Source organism: Myotis yumanensis, unplaced genomic scaffold (assembly GCF_028538775.1).
Source record: "Myotis yumanensis isolate MYYU_CA2020_CCGP unplaced genomic scaffold, mMyoYum1.0.hap1 SCAF_2, whole genome shotgun sequence".
Taxonomy (NCBI): Eukaryota; Metazoa; Chordata; class Mammalia; order Chiroptera; family Vespertilionidae; genus Myotis; species Myotis yumanensis.
In genome coordinates, this window is record NW_027223753.1 from 47,286,806 (window position 1) to 47,299,363 (window position 12,558).

The window sequence follows — 12,558 nt, forward strand, 5'->3', positions numbered from 1 at the left end:
GGACTGGTCGACTGGTTGTTTGGTCGCTTAGGCTTTTATATATAGAGCTGGGTAAGAAGGTTTGTGAAAGTTTGTTGAAGGTTTGGGAAGAGAAATCTTGAAAGGAAATTATATAGGTAAGCTGAATAATGAATTTAATTAAGTATATAAGTTTAAGAATCCAAAGTAAGATAATACAGTGTTGGAATTTGATTCTTTTATAATTTGTTAAAAACAACAAGGATTTTCCTCTTACTTGCCAGACATAAGGAGACTTATTTTTAAAAGCAATTTGGTAAATTATATATTTGTCTCCATACCTGATCCCTCCAGAATTTAGAAACTCTTAGTGAGTATTATTATTTCCATGACAATATGTTTGTTTGCATAAATTAAATGAGAATCTGATTTTTTTATGATAGGACACAAAACTGGTTTCCAATTATGGTTTTATTAGCCAAGACCTTGACTGAAATGTCATGTTTGAGAGAGACATGCCTAATCTCTGGATGTCACCAAAATGGTTTAAGGCCGTGGTCAGCAAACTGCAGCTCGCGAGCCACATGCGGCTTATTGGCCCCTTGAGTGTGGCTCTTCCTAAGCCTTAGGAGTACCCTGATTAAGTTAATAACAATGTACCTACCTATATAGTTTAAGTTTAAAATATTTGGCTCTCAAAAGAAATTTCAATCGTTGTACTGTTGATATTTGGCTCTGCTGACTAATGAGTTTGCCGACCACTGGTTTAAGGAATTAAGATAGACTTTGAAACCAAATAAAGCCCCTTGCAGAAATGGCCTGGTACCTTGCTTATTCACATGGTTCATGGCAGTCTTTCCAGGTAAGGAACGAAGTTTGCTTTCCTGGAAGATTGCAAAGAAAAATCCTCAATATCTTTTTTGTGACCTCTAGAGCTCGAGGAATCACCCAAATCTATAGGTATTGCAGGCAAAGCCTGATGCTGGACAATGTTTTCTAGGATCATTAGATCATTACTCCTTTATCAGTCGACCCAGGAAATGAGACCTGCCTTTGGACTAGCTTGCTCAAACTATTCACTCAAGTAGCTCTAGATCTTTTAGGATACATCTCTGACAGGGACAAGTATTGCGTTGGTTATTCCATCCTGCCATGGTGGGAAGTGGTAGTCCACTGTCATATTTTATGTAACCTATCTAAAACATTAATAATTACCTCCAATGAAATTGCTATTTCACTTGCCAATCTGCTAAAATCTGTAGACTCGTTAGCAAAAGTAGTATTAGGATACTGACTGGACTAAAGGAATTATAAATTTAGGCCTAACCCTTCTAGTACTAATTTTAATCCTTTATATAATATTTAAGTTAACCATGTTATGTATCATAAGATATGTAAACGAGCCTCAAGAATTGAAAAGCAAATGCATCTTGAGGCTTCCCTCCTGATAAAACTAGAAAATATATCTCACAATAGGTTCTGGTATTTCATGACAAATTAATATCCCAAGGCTCTTCTACCAATTAGTTAGGGGGAAAAAAAGAGAGAAACTTCTATAGAAATGGAAGAAAAATTGATAGCAGGGAGTTGTAACCCACCCCTCTATTCTTTTAATATTGTTACTGTTAAAAGTGTTTTTGTAATAGATGTATTGTTAACTAATATGTAACCCATGGATAGGTGGAATATTTGTGTAAGAGTTCCAGGAACTAGCTTTGGGTGAGGAAGCTGACTCCAGCAACTGTTCTGGCCCTGGAAGACTTGCTGATTCTCAACCATAAAAACCGGACCTCTGCATGACCAGTTTTGAGAAAATCATTGGAATGGACTATGCTGACTTACAGGTAGAGAAGTTTCAACCTCCTTCCGCCTGATTTCTCTGTTCTGTTCTCCCTCTTCCTCCTAATAAAAACCCCTGCCTACACTGAGATGTTAAGATGGTTTTGGGTATGGGAGTTCACCATTTTCCCAGGCTGCCAGCACCTGAATAAACCTTCTTTCCTTGCACTACCACCTCCCTATTGAGAACTGGTTTTCGATTTGGCAGGCAGCCAAACCTGAGTTCATTATCAGGATCTTACTTAAATAAAGGTCTTTGCAGATATAATTAAGCAAGAATATTGAGTTGAGATCATCCTGGATTATCTGGATGGTCCCTAAATCCAATGACAAGTGTACTTATAAGAGGCAGAAGAGAAGAAGACAGACACAGAGGAGAAGACCATGTGAAGATGGAGTCAATGATCGGAGAGATGCAACAAGTCAATGAATTCCTGGAGTTACCAGAAGCTGAATGAGGCAAGAAAGAATTCTCCCCGAGAGCTGTGGGAGGGAGTGTAGACTAGATGACACACTGACTTTGGACTTCTGACGTCCAAAACAGCGAGAGAATACATTTCTGGTGTTTTAAACATTAAATTTGTGGTCATTTGTTAAGGCAGCTCTAGGACACTAACATGCTATTTTATACCAATTATCTGATTAAGGATTTGGCTATGTTGTTTAATTTCATAATAATTCAGGAAAGTCAGTATCTCTACTCCACTTCTTGTCTCCACCCACTGGAGACATTACCTGTTTTTGTGAGGTTTGATGAAAACCGAAAGGTTAGTGCTTTTGGGTTATTTTTGCCTATCACTGATGGCCCAGCAAGTCCATTCATTGCACAAATATGAAATTTTGGAATAAAGTAGCCTCAACAAGTGGTCTGGAGATTGAAATGCTCTTCAGGAAAGTGACACTGGTCCTGGGAAGATATTTCTACGGGGAAAAAGGTCCATGAACAAAACTGGCCAAGTGATTGGGCTAGGGAGACAGGACACCTGCTTTTGGCCTTATCTATCTCTGGGCTCCTTTCTCTCTGTGCTTCTGATGCCTCTTCCTGTGAGGGTGTTAGGTAAGTTCATGTCTAGAAACCTTTTAAAATTAACTATCCAACCGACCTAGACTATGTCCATTCCACTTAATTCATTCTTCCTCACCCTGTATCATCCATCACAATGAATAGTTATAGGAATACTTGCTTGTCTGTCTGCCACAACCCCAAGTTCAAGGAACATAATAACTGCACCTAGCATATTGTCTGGCACACAGCACCTCCTCAATTAATAAACAAATCCATGGGTGAACATTTTGAGTGGAGAGCAAGAAAATGTCTATTTACTTTGAGGTCGGAATCAGACTATTCAAGGACGCTTTTTTTTTTCTATATCAAAAGCCATTAATTTTCAAGATAAAGGTAAGTGGCCATTTAGTCCAGCCCCCCACTTGGTGCCTAAGTGGCCTCTTCAGCCTTCCTTACAAGCATGACCAATATGGTTGGCTGACATCCTTGGTTACAGGAAACTCACTACCTCACTACTCCTGGGCTTTTCAGTTCTCTTTCCTTTCCCACTCCACCCAGTTACTGAAATCGTTATGGCACATTTCCCACCCCTGACGGAGCAGAGGCCTGGAAGTCTGGAAGTGGGAGGAACAGGGGGACTCCTAGCCCAACTAAGAGTCTGAGAACCACTGGCTTAAGGTGGGCGCGCTGTAGCTGAGGGCAGCATCCAGGAGTGGCGCCGCCTTCCTGCTGGGTTTGCCTCCGCTTTCTGCCTCGGAAACGCAGGGGGTCCTCCTTCCCGCTCCCGGTAGTCCTCCGCGCGGCCACCCGCAGCGGTATCCCAGCCGCCGCCTCGGTCACCTGCGCCCCGGGTCACCTGGCCGCCCGCTGGGTCCGTTCCTCCCGCCCCGGAGCGAGCGTGGAGAGGGGCGCAGGCAGCCTCCCGCTCTCCCTCCCCTCTCCCTTCCCCATCCGTTCCCCCTCGGCCCCTCCTCCCCACACCCTCGGCTGCGCTCCACTCTCCCGAGAGTTGCCCGGCCCCTTCGGTGAGGAGTTTGGAGCCGCCCCACTGCAGAGTCCACACCGGCTGAGCCAGAGCCACGCGAGTGCGAGAGCCAGGGTGCGGCCGCCATCTCTGCTTTCCGTCTGGGTTGGACCCCGGCATCGAGGTGGGACCCGCTTCTCTCTCCTCCATTCCCCCACTGCCTCCTCTTCGGGCCCCGGGCAATCCAGGAGCCGGCCACAGGGGCGCGCGTGGTCCGCCCGGAGCCCGTGGGCCACCTGGGGACCCGGAGTTCGGGGCAGCTTAGCGGCGCCACCTGAGAGGCCAGCGGCCGGGGGCGGCTGGAGGGGCGCCGGGGAGCTCTCGGCTTCCCCGGGGCTGGGAACCGGGGGGTGGGGGGAGCGGAGGCGAGGGGGATCGGGGCGCAGGACCGAGGGCAGCCAGCGAGCCTGGGCGCACCTGCCGGGCGCCACCGAAAGGACGGGCCAACCCGCCAACTTCTTTTCCGTCTCCTTCCTACACTTTGGGACCGAAGGGACTGCGACTTAAACCGTAAGCCTTGGGTCCTGGAGGAAGGATTTATTGGTTTGGGTGACAGAAGAAAAAAAAAAAGTGTGTTATAGACCCGAGCCTCTGCTTTCCACCCTTTTCTGCTATCCTCCAGCAAATTAGAAACAAAATACAAGACCCAATCCCAACCAAAGCGCTCGTTTAAAGGGATTCGTAGAGGTGAGAAAAAGAGACCCGACTGGGGAATCACTTCGGAAACCTCAGGTATGAGGAGGCCGGCTCAGAAATTGGGTGCTGTGGGTGCTATTTCCCTTGCGTTTGTAAACAGGATGACAGGGGCTCTTGTAACTCTGGAGGAGTTCCTTATAGTGAGGGGTTGCTTAGAGTGTTCTCTGTTAAAATTCTTTCCCCAAATCTTAAAGGATGTGGAAACAAATATTCTTTCAGCTTTGGACTTGAAGTCAGAATTTTGGTATGATGTGCCATTTGTCTGTGACACTGGTTAGCTTAACTTCTCTGGGCCTCAGTTCCCTCATCTGTCAAATTAGGGGGTTGGATTGGGATTCCGAGGGCCTTCTAATAATAACTAAGATGTTTCCCAACTAAAAAAAAAAGTATAATTCTGTAACTCTTTAGCATGTTAGATTCATAATTTCATGACATTGGTTCTTGGCATTTTTGTATATAGGCATTTATGATTTGTACCTGTAGGTTTTTCAAACAAAAATTAAAGAGAAAAAAACACTTATAAAAGGGTTCAGAAATATATAGTTTACGTGTAAATACTTAGATCATCTCTCACAGTACCTTAAAAAACCTTGTTCAACTTTAAGTCAGTAGAGTATTTGTAACATTGCAACAAAACCGTGTGCCATCAGCAAAGTGCTTACTCTCTTTCAGCATTGTACATTTGGAATACATAAACATTGTTTTGGAGGAAAACTAAAAATTTTACATTTCCTATCAATTACTGATCTTGAACAGTGTTTGTTACTTTTTAGCATAAAGTTGTGTGTAGAATATTAAAAAAATGGTTTCAGACCACTTCAGAACCTCTCTGAATTAAGCTCAGGAGCAGAGATGCCAATTTTAGTAATGCATTTTGGTCCCCTTGGAATGAATCCCAGAAAATAGCAGAGGTTAACTAAACTGATAAGCCAGAAATTAGGAATTGAGACACACACACACACACACACACACACACACACACGAAGTTATACAAGCAGTGTGTACTATAAAGTGTCATTGAACCTTTCATTTCTTTTTTATTAAAACAACAACAGACAACTATTGGCTTAGGCAGACAGAGAATATTAGAATGGCTTTTGTCGTCACTTGTAATTCAGAATTATTTAAGATTTAGTCGTCAGCCATTAGGATAGGTTTAGAAGTGGTCTGGCTTTTTTGGTGGCTTTGATATAAAATAATGTCTTCCCACCAGCATGTTTGTTGTCTGCAGTGAGGGAGAATGGAATGGATTGGAAGTATTCTTTTATGAATACATTTGAACTTAGTTTCAGGGCCTTTTTGCTTTTGGGCTGGAAGTCTCATAAACCAATCATTCAGGCATTTGCCTTCTCTCTTATGCTCTGGTGAAGTAGATCAGTGGTTCTCAACCTTCCTAATGCTGCGACCCCTTTAATACAGTTCCTCATGTTGTGGTGACCCCCAACCATAAAATTATTTTTGTTGCTACTTCATAACTGTAATTTTGCTACTGTTATGAATCGTAATGTAAATATCTGATATGCAGGATGTATTTTCATTGTTACAAATTGAACATAATTAAAGCATAGTGATTAATCACAAAAACAATATGTAATTATATATGTGCTTTCCGATGGTCTTAGGCAACCCCTGTGAAAGGGTTGTTCGACCCCCAAGGGGGTCGCGACCCACAGGTTGAGAACCACTGAAGTAGATGATCATCTCCTTGGAAGCAGATGTTCAAAGAATTCAACAAACTGTTGAATGAACGCCCAGCAGTAGAACTGATATACCCTGGCTTCTCCTTGCTTTTTAAAATATATTTTCATGGATTTCAGAGAGGAAGGGAGAGGGAGAGAAAGATAGAAACATCAATGATGAGAGAGAATCATTGATTGGCTGCCTTCTGTACACCCCCTACTGGGGATTGAGCCCACAACCTGGGCATGTGCCCTGGACTAAAATCGAACCCGGGACCCTTCAGTCCACAGGCCCATGCTCTAGCCACTGAGCCAAACCAGCTAGGGCTCTCCTTGCTTTTTGCAAAACAACTGGGAACAGTGGGTAGATCTGACTGCTCATAATCCACAGCCAACTCATTCATGGCTTAGAAGCATCATTATGGTTGGCAGAAGCTCTATTCCTCTTTTGTAATGTGGGGATTTTACTCTCACGAATTTACCAAGAAAAAACAGTCATGTCTTTACACTTAGATCACTATTATATAACCAAATGGTTTGTGTTTGTGAAGTGCAATATCTCAGGAGGTCTTGGAAATAAAACTAAAATATCCATTAAAAAATGAATGTCTTGGCAGTTACTGTACTGCATTTTTTCATACTCAGAGCCAAACACACAGAGAGTTCTATGGAGTTAAAAATGAAGAAAATGGCTATAGTCTGATTTAATTCTTAAGATTTTTTTGTGGTTTACAAAATCCTGCTTTTAATTAAACCAGAAAGGTACAAATGTTCACCAACTGGCCAAACCTATGTATATAATGTTTTAGAATTTTAATTTAAGTCTGGTCTTCTCAAATCCTTTTTAAAACTTTGTGACAATAGGCAAATACCCCACTATTCACCATGTAAGAAAAAACATACATTGCTATTACTCTGAAACCTTTTCCTTTATCCTTCCTGATCACAAGTGTTTTTTTGGAACTTTATATAAATACTAGGAGCCCAGTGCACAAATTCATGCACCTTGAAAGGTACTGTGGGCTGGGAGGCTGTGGTGGGCACAGGGGCAGGTCTCAGCCCATCCTCCGTGCCCCCACTCTGCCCCTCCCACCACGGCCCCTTGTCCCCGTCTGCTGGCAGCCCCCACCACTGCCGCCGCTCCCACATGCTGATGTCACAGAGCGATAGGGGCCAGCACCAGCACAGGTCCGAGCAGGGCCGACACCATCATTGGGTGCAAGCGGCGGCTGCTGCCCCCATCGCCCTTCAGAAGCAGGGGCAGATAGAGAAGCCCTCAGGGATGACTGGGGCTGGCAGTCGCTTGCACCCACTGATGGCACTGAGCGATCAGGACCAGCGCCGGGCACCAGCAGCGGGTTTGAGCAGCGGCTCTGGCGCTGGCTGCGAGCAGGGCCGGCGCTGGCAGTGGGTGTGAGCAGTGGCTCCAGCGCTGGCAGCGGGTGCGAGTGGTGGCTGCCAGCTCTGATTGCCCTTCAGGAGCAGGGGGAGGTGGAGAAGCCCTGAGGGGCAATTGGGGCCAGTAGCCGCCACTCACACCCACTGACAGCACTGAGTGATCAGGGCCAGTGCTGGGCGCCAGCAGCGGGTGTGAGCGAGGCTGGCACCGGCAGCAGGTGCAAGTGCCCAGTGGGACTGTGGTGCATGGGAGCAAAGAATTTTCAGTAACCACCAGAGGCTTGGCCCGATGACAGCAACTGGTGCCCCGCCTTGGTCTGGCGCCCCCGTTCACCTGCTCCACCATCCCACCATGGCTGATGCCCACCATGTTCTGCGCTCTGCTGCCTGCTGCCAATGCCCACCATGTTCCATGCATGCCCCCTGGTGGTCAGCGCACATCATAGCGACCGGTTGTTCGGTTGTTCCGCTGTTTGGTCTATTTGTATGTTAGGGTTTTATATATATTGATAGGAGGCCTTCTTTCTTTCTTTTTTAAAATTCTTTATTGTTTAAATATTGTTTACATATGTCTCCTTTTTCTGGAGGCATTCTTTCATAGATTCTTTTGCTTAATATTATATTTGTAAGATTAAGCCATTTCTTTGTTTCCCTTTATTTTATTTTTTTAAATCCTCACCCAAAGATAGCTTTTTTCATTGATCCTAGAGAGAGAAGAAGGGATAAGGAGAGAGAAAAACATTGATGTGAGAAAAAACATTAATTAGTTGCCTCCTATAGGTGCCCCAACTGTGGATCGAACCCAAAACCTGGCTGGAATCAAACCCACAACCCTTTGGTTATGGACAACACTCTAACTAACTGAGCCACACCAGCCAGGACTCTGTTCCCCTTTAAAGCAAAAACTTTTCAGAAGAGTTGCCTCTCTCCAATTCATCTCTTTGGAACATTTTCTCTCTTATTTGTTTATTTATTTAATCTTTATTGTTAAAAGTATAACAGATGTCCCCTTTTTTCCTTCATTGACCCCCTTCCATCCCATTCCTGCCTCCTCCTCCGGCCTTCCCTGAACTATTGTTCATCCATGAGTTATGCAGATCTATAATAATAAAAGCATAATATGCTAATTAGACCAGACGTTTTTCCGGACTTCCTTCTGGATGACCGTCTGGTTGAAGCTGGGGCTGCTAGGGAAGCCCAGGTCCCAGGTGCCTGACTGTGGCTGCAGGGAAGCCCAGGTCCGGGGTGCCAGAGGGAAGCTTGTGCCGGCAGCCAGGGGAAGGAAGACCTACTCTTGTATGGATTTCATGCATCGGACCTTTAGTATGCATATAAGTTCTTTGGTTAATTTCTTCCCGCCCCTCCTCTCTGCCCCTTCCTTATGAAATACATCAGTCTGTTGCATGTTTCAGTGTCTCTTGATCTGTTTTGTTCATCAGTTTATTTTGTTCATTGGATTCCACATATGAGTGAGATTATGTGATATTTATGTATATTTGTATTGCTCAGAGTTTATAAAATGACTTTATTTTGGCCTCCTTAATATTTAAAAGTAATTTGAGCCAACATTAAAACTTTTTGAGATTATATACTCAACTAGTAGCCCTGTGCATGAATCCGTGCGCGAGTAGCTCGCTGCAGCTTGTCTCAGCTGGTCACCCACCCACTGCCGCTGGTAGCTCTCACTGCCCTGCCCTCCTGCAGCTCTCCCCAGCTGCCCTGCCCTCCTGCAGCTCTCCCCCGCTGCCCTGCCCTCCTCTAGCTCTCCACCTGCTGCTCTGCCCTCCTGCAGCTTTCCCTGCTCCTAGCTCACTGCCCCGCCCTCCTGTAGCTCTCCACCTGCTGCTCCGCCCTCCTGCAGCTCTCCACCTGCTGCTCTGCCTTCCTGTAGCTCTCCACCTGCTGCTCCGCCCTCCTGCAGCTCTCCCTGCTCCTAGCTCACTGCCCCACCCTCCTGTAGTTCTCCACCACTTGTAGATTGGTCATGACGTTATGGCATAATGGATAATTAGCATATTATTCTCTTATTATATAGGATTATATATTTCTGGCTCCTTTAAAGAAATTTAGAACTATCTACAGCAATGAGATTGAGCTGAGCACAAACTACTCTTTTCCTCTTTTTTTTTTTAAAAAAAAGATTAAATCTTTATTGTTGAAAGTATTACGTATGTCCCCTTTTCCCCCAATTGACCCCTTCTAGCCCGCCCCATCCCCTGCCCCAGGCCTTCACCACCCTATTGTTTGTGTCCATAGGTTATGCATATATGCGTACAAGTTCTTTGGTTGGTATCTTCCCACCCACTCTCCCTCTCCCACCTTCCCTCTGAGATTCCATACTGTTCCATGTTTTTATGTGTCTGGATTTATCTTGTTCATTAGATTCCACATATGAGTGAGGTTATGTGATATTTATCTTTCTCTGACTGGCTTATTTCCTTTAGCATAATGCTCTTCAGGTCCATCCATGCTGTTACAAATGATGAGTTCTTTCTTTTGTACAGCTGCCATCGTGTAAATGTACCACAGCCTTTTTATCCACTCATCTACTAATGGGCACTTGGGCTGTTTTTATCAGATTTTAGCTATTGTAAATTGTGCTGCTGTGAACATAGGGGCGCATACATTCTTTCTGATTGGTGCTTTGGGTTTCTTACGATATATTCCTAGAAGTGGGATCACTGGGTCAAATGGCAGTTCCAAATATAATTTTTTGAGGATACTCCATACTGTTTCCCACCATGGCTGCATCAGTCTGCATCCCCACCAGCAGTGTACTAGGGTTCCCTTTTTCCACATCCTTGCCAACTCTTGTCATTTGTTGATTTGTTGATAGTAGCCATTCTGACAGGTGTGTCGTGATATCTGATTGTCATTTTAACTTGCATCTTTTTGATGATTAGTGACTGTGAGCATTTTTAAATATGTTTCATGGTCTTCTGTATGTCTTCTTTCAAAAAGTGTCTATTTAGGTCCTTTGCCCATTTTTTGATTGGATTGCTTTTGTTAAGTTGTATGAGTTCCCTATGAATTTTGGAGATTAAACCCTTATCGGAGATAACATTGGCAAATATGTTCTCCCATGCAGTGGGCTTTCTTGTTGTTTGTTGATGGTTTCTTTCGCTGTGCAGAAGCTTTTTACTTTGATGTAGTCCCATTTGTTTATTTTCTCCTTAGTTTCCATTGCCTTAGGAGCTGTATTGGTAAAGATATTGCTATGACATATGTCTGATATTTTGCTGCCTATGGCTTCTTCTAAGATTTTTATGGTTTCCTGTCTTACGTTAAAGTCCTTTATCCATTTTTAGTTTATTTTTGTCTATGGTGTAAATTGGTTGTCTAGTTTCATTTTTTTTTGCATGTATCTGTCCAATTTTCCCAACTCCATTTATTGAAGAGACTGTCTTGACTCCATTGTATGCTCTTGCCTCCTTTGTTAAATATGGAGCATAATGACTTGGGTCGATCTCTGGGTTCTCTGTTCTGTTCCATGGGTCTATATGTCTGTTCTTGTGCCAGTACCAGGCAGTTTTGAGAACAGTGGCTTTGTAGTATAGCTTGATATCTGGTATTGTGATCCCTCCAACTTTGTTCCTCTTTCTCAAGATTGCTGCAGCTATTCGGGGTCTTTTTTTTAAATTCCAGATGAATTTTTGGAGAGTTTGTTCTAGGTCTTTGAAGTATGCTGTTGGTATTTTAATGGGGATTGCATTGAACCTATAGATTGCTTTGGGTAGTATGGACATTTTAATGATGTTGATTCTACCAATCCATGAACACAGTGTATTCTTCCATTTGTTTTTGTCTTTCTCTATCTCTTTTTTCAGCATCCTGTAATTTTCTGAGTCCTTCACCTCCGTGGTTAAATTTATTCCTAGGTATCTTAATTTTTTTGTTGCACTGGTAAATGGGATTGTTTTTGCAGTTTCTCTTTCTGTGAATTCATTATTGGTATATTAAACAGCCATAGATTTCTGAGTGTTAATTTTGTATCCTGCTGCATTACCAAATTCATTTATTAGTTCTAGTAGTTTTTTGATGGAGCCTTTAGGGTTTCCTATGTACAATATCAAGTCATCTGCAAATAATGACAACTTCACTTCTTTTCCAATTTGGATGCCTTTTGTTTCTTCTTCTTGTCTGATCACTATGGCTAGCACTTCCAGTACTATATCAAATAGGAATGGTGAAAGTGTGCATCCCTGCATTGTTCCTATTTTTAGGGGAAATGGTTTTATTTTTTATATATTTTATTGATTTTTTACAGAGAGGAAGGGAGAGGGATAGATCGATAAGAGAGAAACATCAATCAGCTGCCTCCTGCACACCTCCCACTGGGCATGTGCCTGCAACCAAGGTACATGCCCTTGACCGGAATCGAACCTGGGACCTTTTAGTTCACAGGCCGATGCTCTATTCACTGAGCCAAACCAGTTAGGGCATAGGGGAAATGGTTTTAGTTTTTGCCCATTGAGTATGACATTGGTCAAAGTATCTTTTGATTTCTTCCTTTATCTCATTGTTAATCCATGGATTGTTTTGTAACATGTCATTTAATCTCCATGTGTTTTTGTGTTTTTCTCGTGATTGATTTTTATTTTTACACCATTTTGGTCAGAGAAGGTGCTTAATATGACTTTAATCTTTTTAAATTTTGTGTTCTAACATGTGGTCTATTCTGGAAAATATTCCATGTGCACTTGAAAATAATGTATATTCTGCTACTTTGGGGTGAAATGCTCTGAAGATATCTATTAAATCCATTTTATCTAGTGTGTCATTTAAGGTCGCTGTTTCATTGTTGATTTTCTGTCTGAAAGCTCCATCCACTGATGTCAATAGGGTGTTAAAATCCTTTGCTGTGAATGTATTAAAGTCGTTTCTCACTTTATGTCCATCAAGATTTGCTTTATATATTTAGGTGCTCCTATGTTGGGTGCATAAGTGTTTACAAGGGT

General features: G+C 43.2%; 1 protein-coding gene across 3 annotated transcripts in view; it reads left to right on the forward strand.

The window, feature by feature from the left end:
• Nucleotides 1-3,832: 3,832 nt before the first annotated feature.
• The window catches only part of LEPR (leptin receptor), a 98,966-nt gene continuing 90,240 nt past the window's right edge, over nucleotides 3,833-12,558 (forward strand). Inside the window, exons 1-2 of one of the 3 annotated variants that reach the window (XM_070405297.1) lie at nucleotides 4,291-4,337; nucleotides 4,450-4,559. The gene's annotated coding sequence lies outside the window, so the exon portion shown is untranslated. Of the gene's footprint in view, nucleotides 3,952-4,290; nucleotides 4,338-4,449; nucleotides 4,560-12,558 lie in introns of those variants that run through there. The other 2 variants (XM_070405295.1, XM_070405298.1) reach the window with 2 other exon arrangements.